Below are 14,470 nucleotides of genomic sequence, written 5' to 3' on the forward strand. Positions count from 1 at the left end.
TAGAGTTTTTTTTTTTAGAGGAATGTTAAACCACACTTTCAAAATTACTCCAAATACCTTCTTCCTTTAGGTTCTTCTGGTAACATTGACGGTACAGCAGATCAAAAGTGATTTTGATTTGACACAGAGACTTGGGATTACATGAATCAGGTGGGCTTTTACACTTAAATATGATTTCTGAAGGCAAAACATCAAAGGTAAAATCCAATCCAGATGGTTATAGAAAACGGAGTTGGTTTTTTTGGTGTTTTTCGACAGCTGCTAAAATAAATTTTTGTTGCAAAGTGGTGATTTTTAGGGCAGTGTCAGAACGCACAGTTAAGGACCAGAATTTCCAACTGCAGAACTTGTTAACAGGTCAGTAATAAATCAGCATAGTGGTCAGGATATTGTACTCAATTTCAATATGCAAACAACTTAAAGACTCATAGAAGATGCTAATTTAAGTGCTAGCAAGCTGTTGCCGACATATTATGATTCATTTAATATACATGGAGCTGTTGGGGGAATCCCTATTCAAGCTACAACCAGAGGTGTCTTCAGTATTCACATTCATTACTCAGGTAGAAGTATAGATACTAGAGTTTGAAAATACTCCTGTAGAAGTTGAAGTATCAACTCAAGTTGTTTACTCAAGTAAAAGTATAAAAGTACTGGTTTCAAAACTACTTAAAGTATAAAAGTAAAAGTAATGTAAGGGGGAAAAAAGCCATTAAGGACAAAAGCCATTGAAAATGAATGTATCTTAGTATAATGCAAATATATTAAAGAACCATATATGTGTACTATTGAGCATTAACATGTGTTTCAGAGAGCAGACGCGTACAAACCAATAGGGTGTCGGAATGGTATTATGTTTATACTTCTCATCCAACTACAACCAAATTCACTGTATCCGGATGGCGCAATTTAATAGGATAGTTTTTTTTTATAGGCCGAAATAAAATAGAGTAACAAGGCTGTTTTTAAAATGTAAGGAGTAAAAAGTACAGATAATTGCGTGAAAATGTAAGGAGTAAAAGTAAAAAGACGTCTGAAAAATAATTACTCCAGTGAAGTATAGATAACCAAAATTTTTACTTAAAGGAGCATGAGGCAGGATTGAGGCAGGATTTGTGAAAAAAAATGCGTAAACGTTTTAAGTTTTCTAGTAATAATGTCAGATGAAGCGTTCCAAACCAAAAAGAATGAGCCCTCTAGTGTATCTCTCCGTTGCCTTGAACAGGCTGTGTGCTGCAAAATGTGCTGCAATTCGGACTCCGAATTTCCCGCGCTGGGCATGCTCCTTTAAGTAAGGTAATGCAGTATTTGTACTTTGTTACTTGACACCTCTGGCTACAACCAATGAGAGGGCAAGGCCTCAGCTGACATTACTGGGAGGAAGAGAAGCCTGAATAACAAACAGTCCAAAGCAAAGGTCGGGCACACATTATGAGCCATACCACAATACTTGCAAACAATAGTTGGCTACTTTTTCATTACAAAATATTATTTACTCGCCTTCACTCTCTGTAGCACATACCATCTCTGCTATCCATGTGTGCTAATCCAGTCCTTTCGTGTTCTGAAAAAGTAATTGCGCAAATAGCTTGCGATGTTTGATCCTGCCTTGGTCCATTTTCAACTAATCATCCCATGTTTAGCACATAGTTATGCTTCTTTTTAGGGCTGGGCGATATGGACCAAAAGTCATATCTCGATATTTTCTAGCTGAATGGCGATACTCGATATATATCGATATTTTTTCTGTGCCATAATTGGGGTTTCCCCCAAAGCATTATAGCATAGCATCTCTGTTAGCTTCATTTTTTCTGAGGGAAAAACCCTTAAAAAAACAGTCAGTTTTAATACAAAGCCTCGTGCCAAATGTCACACAGGTACCTTTATTAACAGACGCCTGCACAATATCAAAATGTATAAAACAAATGAAATAAAAATAAACTGCCTGCATATATAGAATAAAAATGCTTCTTGAATAAAATAAAACAAATATCCCTTTCCTGCATAACAATTACATTAAAATACACTGTACAATTAATACAATGTAGACAGTAACAGGCAGACTTTTCCACTGAGGTTGACAGTTGTGCAAATAACAAAACATTTGTGAAAATCTCAAATAAAACCACAAAATAAGCTATATCAAAATCCTTAATTTTTTTATTTTTTTTTTAAATCGATATAAACGATATTGTCTCGTACCATATCGCGTTTGAAAATATATCGATATATATTAAAATCTCGATATATCGCCCAGCCCTACTTCTTTTCCCATGTATTTTGTTGGCAAAATACATGGGAAATACATGTAGTGTGTGACCCTCTGTCAGCCATCAATCACATAAGTGTAACATCAAAATGTCTTCCAGAGTAATTGTGACTGAACGACTGGCTCTCGTTTAGAAGCCAGCTCCCACTTGGTGAGTTGAGGAACTGCAAACTAAAGGCACTTCCTGGTAATCTCAAATTAGCAAGGGTGATAGAGCCATTTTAGCAAAAAGGAAGCAGATAGTGTAAGCTTTTAACTCGTGTTCACTACTAAACTCTACAGCTCAAAATATGGCTATGGGAAAGAGAATTATAATTAGGAGAATAAAAGACAAATGAAAGTCAGCGTAAACAAGGGTACTTCTAAGCTAAATGGCTACCTACTGGTAAGGAAGTGCCAGTAACCCTGCCACCCACGTCTCTTCCACTTGAGCAAAGGCAAGCCTAGAGGAGTTAGCAATTAGTAGAAACCATCACTAATGTACTTGGAGGGGACGGTGCTGGAGAGCAGAGGCACGAACAATCACTGGCCCCAGAAACCAACTGATCAAAGACCCTAATGGTGAAACTGACAGGGGGAAAGGCACTCAGGCTTTCTTCATTGACATTTGAACTGTTACACTGACTGCCATAAAACAACAGAGGATGCCAAGGCCGCTGCAATGAGAGAAAGAGAAAGAGACAGAACTAGTGGAGGGGGGAAAGGGGCTGCAGTGTAAGTAGACGTGGGCTGGGAACTGTGAGGGGGATCAAAAGCTGTATGAGAGAAAAAGCAAGATGAAAGAAAAGGAAACGATGAACATCAGAGATAGTGTGATGGCAGAGAGGTGGATGATTGGCTGTTGAGCTCTCGCGCTCTTGTTTGTGGGTTGTATTAAATGCTTCTCATCTTGGGGACTTTCATGTCTACTGTATATTTTAGTGGGAATACCCCTTCTCCTTTCCCTTACACATTTGACATGTTTTTTATTTCTCCTTGTGTCATTACTGCAGAATATTTGTATTCAAGTTTTATGTGAATGTTTGTTTTGTGATCAGTAATGCATTTCATGATGCCTGGCTGGCCAGTATATTTGTCCTTTTTCTGTCCTTGACAGCATTTGAATGTTGAGGTCTAAAGTCAGTTCAGAATCGAACATGACAACAGATACATATACAACTTTTCTGGGGATATATATTCCTTAAGAATTAAGCTAAAATCTAGTGCTCTAACAGCCCTATATTCCCAACTATCCCAACTACAAAAACTAGCTTGTTATTGGTCTTCTTTTCATCTTTGAATTCTGCAAAATCCAACTGCGTTGTAATTAGCTGAATTTTGTAGACTCATAACTGAAAAATGTTCTTACTGTCTCTTATAAAATAGATGGCTTAGGACAAATGAGAACTTCCAGTGTTGGGCCTTGTCCTTTCCATGCCATTCTGTGACATGGCCAATCTTTCTTTCTCATATATCTTTCTTTCTTGCTCCTTCTGCCGCATTCTGGTCATTGGCCCTTCTATAAATGACCCAGTCCAAAGCCTGAGCTGAGTAGCACAAGGGTACTCCTCAGCTACAGAGAGGTATAGTTTGGCAATGCTTTGGAGGGTCCAATCTTATCCCAACTGTGGAAAAATCTTTCCAAACACATCGGACTTTGTGGTGGTGCTATCAATGTCGGAGATAATAAGCCATTAGAGGATTGGGGTAAACTGATTTTCAGAAAGAAGAACTGCCATAATTCAATACCTGATGCAGATTTCTTTTTCTTTTTTCCAGCTGTTTTCCTAACTTTAATGAACATTTATTCCCTCTCCCTCTCAGATAGCACTAGAAGAAACTAAGATGTTTCCGGCCTGCCAAGACATATAATCATTCCACTGTGTCTTGGGTCTACTCTTGTTGCACTCAGGATTCATCATAACCAGACACCTGAATGGCTTGATGTGGAAGAGCAACAACTCCACCTCTCAAAGTCCTTCTAACCCCATCTCAAAACTAGTCTGGCCATCTTATCAAGAAAGCTCATCGTCACCACTTATAATCGCTTGCTTTTGGTCACAAAACCACAGGTTATGACCATAGTTGGAACATAGCGTTGGAACAGAGTTATCGCTACTGCTGCATTACTACTCCTCCTCATGGATCTGCCTGTCAATCTCCTGCTCTATTCTTCCCTCATTCGTGAACAAGACCTAAGATACTTACCCCGCATTCACACCAAAAGCTTCAAAATAGCCTGCGGTCGCTCTGGTTGCTTGCATTGCGCTGCTTGCATACTCTAGCAGGCGCTTGCAGTAGGCGGCCTAGGGGCAGAACATTCAAGCTGCCTTACAGATGCAGAACTGGAGGGAAAAAAGTGTGTGCATATGTGTATATATAGCATGCACATCTTCTGTTCCTGTTTCACCATGGATCACACTTTGGGAAGCCTTCTTTGTATTGCAGCAATGCATTTTCTGAGATCTGAAGCGCAGGGCCCAGCGCCGTCGGTCCATCAGGGTCCACGAAGTGCTGTGAACCCGGCAACTTTGACGATGCTTGGTTTCCTTACCAAGGTTGTTCTGCGGGTTGACAGGACACCAACTATCGGTGGGCCATTGGTCCCGGCGGTGAGAACAAACACCGGGTAGTTGCGGTCTGTAATTGGATGCTACTTTGGCATTGCTGCTGCTCATTTGCATAAAGTTGAGATTCTGTCAACTTCAAATTGACGCTATGGTCGCTGGCATTGCGCCGCTCTCTACTGCCGACCAATCATTGAAAATGAATGGCTGCCGACTGCTTATGACGCTCAGGAAGCTTTTGGTGTGAATGCAGGGTTCGAATCCTCCACTTGAGGCATAACTTCACCCCAAACTCGGTGAGAACATTCCAACCACGTTCTCAGATTCTAACCCTCGCTGCTTCACAGAAAGCTACGAACCGCTCCAGCTGAATATTGTGGCTTCATCTATAAGCCAACAGGTAGGATAATTTCTCAGCCACAAAAACAGATGAAACTCATGTGTGTCATGTGCCAAATAGCTTCTTAATATATGAATGTCAAGATAAATAAATTCTGTCGACACTGGCTTTATTGTTCTTTATACACCCCACTAGACTCATTAAGTTTGCGAAGCAGGTGTTTCAACAAATATCCTCATCTGAGCCCAGAAGCAGATGGCAGCTGATTGACAGAGGCATAGGGAGTGGAGGAAGGGGCGAAAGGAAAAGGCTATCAGATAAATCCCCAAAGGGTGCATCATTCTATACTTGTACCTCTATTTTCCCTCTCTGTCACAGTCACTCCTACCTTCAAAGCAAAGTCCTGCCCATTTTGCTGATACACCATCACTGCACAACAAATAAATAAATAAAAAGGCTATTTGTGTGTGGGGGCACTGCAATCTGACCTTGGATGCTTGTCACTATGTGGCAGCTAGCGAGGAAACAAAAGCAGCAAGGCAACAGAAAAAAATGTTGTCGCTTGGCAAAAGGGGAGAAAAAAAAAGTTAAGAGAGATTAGAAATGCCAAGCCCTACATCCAGAATGAGGTACACGTTGATTAGCTGTTTGTCGGTGAGACGGACTGTTCACATTCTGCCATCTGTGTTACATAAATGGGACATAGCAGAAAGGTCAGAGAGACACATTTACACAAACTGTCCCCAGCTATCCTTAGAAATGAGCACACTATGACACGATGGGGGAAAATATCTGCTAAGAAGGACGGGTGGCAACAGAAAGCTTTGAGGACAAAAGACTGACAACAGTGGAAATATAAGACTAAGAAACAGCAAGGAGAACAAAGACAGGGAAGGGCAAGACTGAAGGATAAAAAGAGATAAAAGTACGCAAAAAGGAGTGGGAGGGAATCAGAGTGTGCTGCCGGTGACGCTGTACATATGAATCACCAACTGCACATGCTGCAAATATGACAGACGATTATGTGAAATAAGAGGTACACTGGGTCTGGGATGAAAAAAATAAAGATGAACAGATAAAAACAGTTGGTCATTTATTAAACCTTTGATAATTAGATGCTTTAGACAACAGTGATTCTTCCTTTCAAGTGCTGCACTTTAAACAGTGTCCCTTTCTGTCCCCCACAGTCGATCTGTCACCGTCTGACAATGCAGCTCTGACACTTGCCATAATAAGTTGGTATCAGTGTGTCAATCTTTGGCAGGAGTGCTGGGCCTGAAGGTACACAGTGAGAGAATAAATATCTTAGATGTAACCTCTTAGCCCCTGAAGCAGTGTTTCATACTTCACTGGATTGGTCAGAAAGATCCCCATAGATCTGTCGTTTTCTGAAGCAATACTAGTATTTTGATGGTTTTCTTTCAAATTTAATAAACTAAAATTAATAGTTAGTTTCAGATGCTAAGATATAGCTTATCGGAGCCTCGATTTTGACTTAGTAAAAATTTCCACTAAGGTATTAATGTGCACAGAAAATAAGTTACTAGAGGGGAACTCTAACTTTCAAGCACTTAAGAGTAATATTATATCTTCAAGTGTTGCTTCTATAGTTTCCTTACCACGGTGTATAAATTAATGATAATCGTATATTATAATGAAGCGTGGTTGGTCACATATAGATCCTTACAGTGTAATGCTGTAGGAAACTTACTTTTATAAGTATCTGAATAATTAAGCTGTCACAGAGAAAGAAAATGAGACATTAATAAATAGGCATTATAGGGATAAATATATCGATGGGAACAAATTGCTCAGGTTTCCTACAGGTCCAAACGCGTTAGTCATGAGTGTGCACGGTTGGCTGTCTTTGTCCTAGCACAGGAAACAGTGATTTATCCGAGCTGTACCTCACATCTTACTAGGCGGGAGAGGCTGCAAACCCCCATCATCCCTCTTAGGGGTGAAGCAGCTGCAGCTAAGGACTCTTTATGCACTGCTTCTTAGTACAGCTGCCTTACAGAAAGCAGACTATTTACCTTGCTCATTGTTTCCCTACAAAACCTGGGTCGGTTTTAAATGATGATGTAAGCAACTCAAAAAAATTAAGAGTCAGGACTGGCCATTAAAGGAGCATGAGGCAGGATTGAGGCAGGATTTATGAAACAAATTTGTATACGTTTTAAGTTTTCTAGTAATAATGTCAGATGAAGCGTTCCAAACCAAAAAGAATGAGCCCTCTAGTGTATCTCTCCGTTGCCTTGAACAGGCTGTGTGCTGCAAAATGGGCTGCAATTGTGACCGGAATTTCCCGCGCTGGGCTGTGGATGTGACGTCACATGACGCTGCATGTGCGTTCTCCCCGTTCTCCCGTGCCGGCTTCACTGTTGGCTGCAGTACCCCCAACGGCCGTCGTGGTGAAGGGTGGCGCTAGAGAGTCTCATTTCTTAAAAGGAGCCTCATGCTCCTTTAATCAAATTTGCTGCCCCAAGTGAAACCAAAGACTGTGGTTTTGGAGGGTGGACAAGGCAGGTTATTTTTATAGCACATTACACGTACAAGACAATTCAAAGTCATTTACATAAAAATATTTTTAAACAAAGAAAGCATTAACAGGTAAAAGAGTTTAAAAGCAGAAACTAAGGACAGACACACATAAGTTAAAAAGAGTTGAGATGCAAGAATTAAAGGTTGCACTGCATTGTGGGAGAATACTGAAATGCATCTCTAAATAACAAAGTTTTCAACTTTGACTTAAAGCAAATGAGAGTTTCCGCAGCCCTGAGGGGTGATATTGTAGAGGAATGTTACGTACTTTTGTTGGTTAAACAATTCCCTTCAAATTCTCGAACACTAGAACAAAGAAACTACTGTAAACTGATTTAATGCACCAAAATTACATCTTCCTGGATCAACATTTGGAATTTGAGGAAATAAGAGTTTTGTGATTTGCTTCTCAAAGCTCATGTCACTTTTTTTTGATTGTCAGTCAAGCTTGAAAGACCGTGATTGTGTCAGATTAAAGACGATGAATCCGTGTAAACAAAGAGTTGATTTCCTACGAGACCATATAATAATAACTGTTAATCGTGGTGAAGGGTGGCGCTAGAGAGTCTCATTTCTTAAAAGGGGCCTCATGCTCCTTTAAGATGTGCAGTGGAAATGTAGTCATAAAATGTTTCTCTGTAGTTATTTATATTGTCAACTGCTTTTTCCTGTTCATAGCAACAGCCCTAATAGTGAGAAAATAATCGATTAAGGAATATATGTGAAGGTGTGTCAAGATACCTGTGAACACAGCACTTGTGTATCTCATTCTCAGCAGCCATCCTTACAGTGACAATGACATCATTTGTTTTTGATAAGGTTTATCAACAATGTCTTAGGGAAAATCTCTTAAAACTTATATCCCCAGACAATCCTAAAGGGTGGCCCAACTAAAAGATTTGAAGAATTCTAATAGTACACACACATTTAAAAAAAAAAAAAAGGGAAGACTGCGCTCATTAAAAACAACTAGAGTTCTGACTGTGAACATGGGAAATCACGTGATATCTTGAGTGCAAACAAAGAAGACAGGCAGGCAATTATCTGGACCATTTTCATCAGAAAATTCCATGAAAAATCAGAATGAAAAAGTTAAGATAAAGGCTTGGAGCTCAAGTTGGAGGTTTGTTACTTTCATCACAACTGTCTGATTGAAAAAACTTTATAAGAAATTAAATAAATAAATGAAAATCCCAAGTCATTCTTCCATTGGCTCCCTTTTTTATTCCGCATTATTACATTGTACATAACAGCCTGCATGTAAGTGTTTGTTATCAGGGCTCTTTGCACACATAATTACTTCTGAAAATTTGCAGTTTGAGATCAGAGCGACTGAAATGTTCTTGTGAGATGATTGTGTCACCTCACACATCTGATAAGATCCTCTTCACTCAAGATGATTGGGACTTCACTTGGGATTGTTACAAGAGAGAAATTGGGCCCAAATCAGCCACGGTTTTCTTGTATCGTGTGGCTGGTTCAACATGGTGACTAGATCCTATGTAGCTCATAAGAATCACCAATATTGAAATAGTTTAACATACCGTCAGAATCTAAAGTTAACTACAGTTCTCATGCAAGTTCTTTGGTTACACGAGAGAGGAATTATTAAAAAAAAAGATGAGCTTACTTATTCCTGACCCCTCTGAGATCCAGTCAAATGAAGGAAAGAAGAAAAACAACAATTAAGCACCACTAGACCGTTAAGCGGCAGCGTGGGTGGGGTTCACTGAAGGTGACACTGCAAACTGCAGCACCATCAACAATGGCTACAGGTGACACGGTGAACACTTAGCTGGCATGCTACGGGTCAAATGTGATGTAGCAGAATAAAACAACACTGTTAATTGTTTAATAGCAAACTTTCAGGGACGCCAAGACTTAATCTTGATAGCCTACGGCAAGCTGATGTTATGCATTTAGTTAATGCGTTTCAATAGCAGTGATTAAGTTACATAAAAGGTTATATTCTTTTTATAAATATTCATTTACTAAGCCATCATGCTGTTGATAATACTTTAAGATCTATATTATTCAATTGCAATGGGTTAGTGAGGAAAAATCCTATTCCACATTTTATTTTTTTTTTTTATCCCGGTTTTTTCCCATTTTTACCACCCCGTGCTCCTACCTACTGACAGTCCTGGGCATTGCCATCCTCTACCAACCCCGGGAGGGCCCTGCACTGAGCTCAGGTCTCCTCCTATTCCACATTTTTGATGCCAGCAGGAATTACCTGCATTACCAGCTATGGCGTTGCTAATGTGTTTAAAAAATAAACAGTATGATAAATCAAAATTATAAAAATGTTGCTACCAAAATATCAATGTAAATTTTCCAATGAAAATCCAGAAAACAACTGAAATCATTTAAATTTCCAATCATATGCAAGACAAAGTGCTTGCAAAGGGTACATTAACAGGCTCAACAATATTACAGCCATAATAATAATAATTATTCTATTATTATTATTATTATAATAACTTACTCTGAATAAGATTGTACCTTGTAAACATTTTGTTGTTTGCATATTCAGGGTAATGCATAATCAAATAGATTTATGTGCAGTTTATATAGACGTCTACAAGTCCTACTTGTGCTGCATTCAATGTACGACAGAATAACAAAGTCTGACCTTGGAATCGTGTTATGTCCTGCCTAGATTTGATATGAAAGTTCAGAAGTGTTTGGACGATGACAAAGATTTTTTTTATTTTGCCTTTTTCAACTATGAATTTGAAGTAAAGCAAACAAACTATGACGTCCATCATTTTATGATTATGAATTATAGCTATCCTAATCAATGTAACTGCATTTTCAGAAGCTTTAAAGCATTTGGACAAAGTGGTACAATCCACTGCCACTGCCAATCCAGGAAGCAGGAACACACAGAGGCACAGGTCAAGCACTGGAAATCTGCAACAAAACCCACAAACAAAACACAAAACCGACAAAACCGACACGGAGCCGACCAAAACACGAGCAGCAATCGACCCAAATCTCGAGATCTGATCACAGTCTAAGCTAAACTAACGTGACTAACCCCAAAAACTACAGAGCAAGCATGCAGGTGAACAAGCCAGTGTGTATGTTTATGTGTGTGTGTGTGCGTGTATGTATATGATCATGCGTGTGTATGTGTGTGTGTGTGTGTGCGCGTGTGTGCGTGTGTGTGTGTGTGTGTGTGTGTGTACATGTCTTTGTGGCTATGTGTGTGTGTGTGTGTGTATGTATATGTTTGTGTGGCTGTGTATGTGTGTGTATATGTATGTGACTGAGTGGCTATATGTGTGTGTGTGTGTGTGTGTGTGTGTGTGTGTGTGTGTGTGTGTGTATGAGGGTGTATATGTATGTGTGGCTAAATTTGTCTGTGTGTGTGTAAGCATATGTGTGGCTATGTGTGTGTATGTGTGCATGCATGAATGTATGAATATGTATATATGTGTATGTGGCTATGTGTATGTATGTGTGTGGGTATGAGTGTGTGTGTGTGTGTGTGTGTGTGTGTGTGTGTGTGTGTGTGTGTGTGTGTGTAATAAACCAAACAAAGCTCCACCTGATGTGTATCTATAGTGGGGGAGGGGGGGAGCAACCCCGCCACCCGCGAGACCAGGGGCCGGCAAGGAGGAAGCCGGAACCCAGGCCACCAGCAACCCCACAGAGGGGAGAAGTAGGAGGGAAGCAACCCACCACCGGCGAGCCCCCCCCCCCCCCCCCCGGCCGCCGACGTGATGATTGACTGATAGGACTGTGAGGCTCTGTCCTATCAGTTTTAAAGCATTTGCCTGAATGTAAGCAAAGTGTAAGGAGGAAGCCATTGGCCAAAAGGTACATTTAACCAAAGAGCACTTTGGAAATCCACAATGAAAATGTTTTATAGACCCATGAAAAAAAAAAACAACGTTCCTATGCCACGTGCTACAGTAGCTAGCAATTTTTCTTTGTCAGTGTCAGGAGTGCCTGCCTTAGCAGTGGGAGAGAGCCAACTGTGGGCACCCAGAAGCAATGTATCATGTTGCCAATGCACTAAATTGATAAAACTGCTACCTGTTTTTTTTAACATTCATATTAATATATAAAGACAGAATATTACATTCTATTGATCAGCTGCCTCAATTTTAAATGTCTATACACTGGCCATAAGGGCCATATAGCCTATGCCACCAAATCTTCAGGTGACTGACTGATTGTAATAGAAGGTTACAATAGGGACAAAAACAGGAAATCAAAAGTACTGTTGTGGACAACAAGCTCTAATAGTTTACATTGTGTTCCTTATTGCACATAGTTGATAAGAATAGAAGAGGCATCTGGAAAATAGGATTCTCTGAATAAGTGCTGATGCTCTGACTTTATTTTTATGTCTCAAACTCACAAAAATGCATGACTGGCAATCCAACACATTATATTTTGCTTGTTACAGTTCCTTTTTACCTGTGCAGGTTCTGCAAATTCGCTCTTTCAGATTGCAATGATTTTCTTTTGTTCGAGTCAAGCAAGATGTCTTGAAATTGGCACTCAAAAATATGAATGGCGTGAAGTTGGTCTATCCTTTCTGTGTTTCCTTGTGTAAGAGTCGCATGTAAAATACGCTGCTTGGGCTGGCAGGAAACAAGAAAGTAAAACAGGACACAATGCTTGTTCATCAGATAAATCTAAAAGTGTAAAGTTGTGAATTTTAACATGGGATGACTATAGCATTTAGCTGGGTTTTGAAGACAGCCTCAAGAGGCAATTTCTTAATCTATTCAACCAGAGGAAAAAAAAACAACAATTAAGATTTTAGATAATTGTAAACAAAGACCTGGTAATGAAAGGCAGCTAAAAGTCGCTGCATCTAGAATATTTGAACTACATCCATGGATATCAGAGCTGAAGTGGAGCAGCATATTTAGCACATTTTTGCTCATCCCAGTATGGACTTTAGGAACAGTACAATTAAGGATTGGGTCCACCCAAGGATTGGGTGGCCATTTCTAATTTTGTTGCCAAAATATAATTTGAAACAAGAGCCCCCGATGCCAGTGTTCACTGGCAGCTCCTCAGATTCTCCAGTGTGAATCGGCTAAGGGAGTTGGGAGCCACGAAGGATCATTGCAAGACCCTTCCTGCTAGGACCTGCAATCAATCAACCTGACCTGAACTGCAACCGTGGTTCTCATTGGAGCAATGCTAGTCTTTGTTTCAGATGTTGTCAGATAGTGACACTTGAAACAAGTACGTTTGGGAAGATTTAATATAAATAAACAAATCTCCAGTCACAACAAAGGTTAATGTTTCAGACAGCTAAAAAGGCCAGCTCGTTCTACCCATTTGCAACATTGTACTGTGCAGTTCGATGGAAAAGAGGCTTCAAAAGCAATCTAACGAAAACCTGTGGTTGATATCACTGGGGACTGGGTTCAGTTCTTATGAAATGTATGGTTTGTAGGTAGGATGGGAGAAAACCAAGAATATCTATCCATCCATCCATCCATTTTCCTCCACTTATCCGAGGCCAGGTCGTGGGGGCAGTCCAGACTTCCCGCTCCATGGCCAAGGTGTTCCCATGCCAAGAAACATAGTCCTTCTAGCATGTTCCGGGTCTTCCCAGTGGGACATGCCTGGACAACTTCTCCAGTGAGGTGTCCAGTCCCATAATATATGCCAGTGTCTAAGGGTGCTTTCAGACCTGTGGCCCGTTTGTTTTGTTCTGATTCAGGGGCTAAATCGATACAGTTGTTTTGTTTCTCGTTCGTGGGGTTTGTGTTCATAAGGCAAACGTCTGTAGCGGTTCGAAGCTGTTAACAAATGCCATGCGTGAACCAACTGTTCTCTGATTGGAAATTAACGCGGTAGGAGTTTCCTCTTCCGTACCCCGCGAAAAACAACAAGCCCCTTTCACAGAGAGGGCGCAAAGCGCAGACCGCCACCGGCTTTCCCATTCATTTATGTGCTACCGTGGCGCGGGAGCGGACCGCTCTGCCGTCGAGCTCTGCGGCGGGCGAGAGGCCGCCTGCTGCGGGGTTTGCGCTGTGTCAACCCTGCCTGAATTGAACATTTTTTTATTTCACAGTGCCGCGCTGGGACGACATCTCGGCACGTCCAATAGGAGAGAAGGAGGTGGAGGCTGCGCCGACTCTTCTCCTTGCGCCGCGGTTGCACATACACAATGAATGAAGTTGTGTCGGTTGCTGTGTCGAATATGTTCTCACTACAAATAAAAAAACGAACCACTCCAGGTCTTGTATGGAATCGGGCAGAGACCACCTTTCCTAGGCGATCCCGGCTCGCTTGTATTGTCCCGCATCCGAGCGCGATTGCTGTGTTCACATATACCAAACGATCCGATCTTTAGGGGGAAACGCTCCCTGTTTCGGAACAACTGCTCCAAATGGGACAGGTGTGAAAGCACCCTAAGACTCTGGGAAGACATCAGACCCAAGCGTAACATGTAGGGTGGTGCATCAGATTGGTGAGTTCATCAGAGTTCAAATATTTGTGCTGATATCTCTGTGATTAATTGTATCCAATGTGTACAGACATCGTGAAGATGACATTACATCATCACATAATCCAGCCCAAACATAAAAATAACAGCGAAAGGGCACTTTTTACTCTCACAAAGAAACTTGATTCTAAAAAAAACCCCAATTAAAACTCAAGTTTTTTAGTCAACACATGGAATATGAAGCACAGACACAGCATCATTAATCCACCATCCCAAGCATCTTCCCAGGATTCTATATTTAAGAAAATGCACATTTTGGCTTCAGTTTCCAGGCTTTGTTA

General features: G+C 40.6%; 1 protein-coding gene across 1 annotated transcript in view; it reads right to left on the minus strand.

Annotated features, from left to right (window-relative positions):
* The window catches only part of LOC133419948 (glucosidase 2 subunit beta-like), a 247,937-nt gene that overhangs the window by 71,934 nt on the left and 161,533 nt on the right, over positions 1–14,470 (minus strand). The window lies entirely within an intron of this gene.

This window comes from Cololabis saira, chromosome 20 (genome assembly GCF_033807715.1).
Source record: "Cololabis saira isolate AMF1-May2022 chromosome 20, fColSai1.1, whole genome shotgun sequence".
Taxonomy (NCBI): domain Eukaryota; kingdom Metazoa; phylum Chordata; class Actinopteri; order Beloniformes; family Belonidae; genus Cololabis; species Cololabis saira.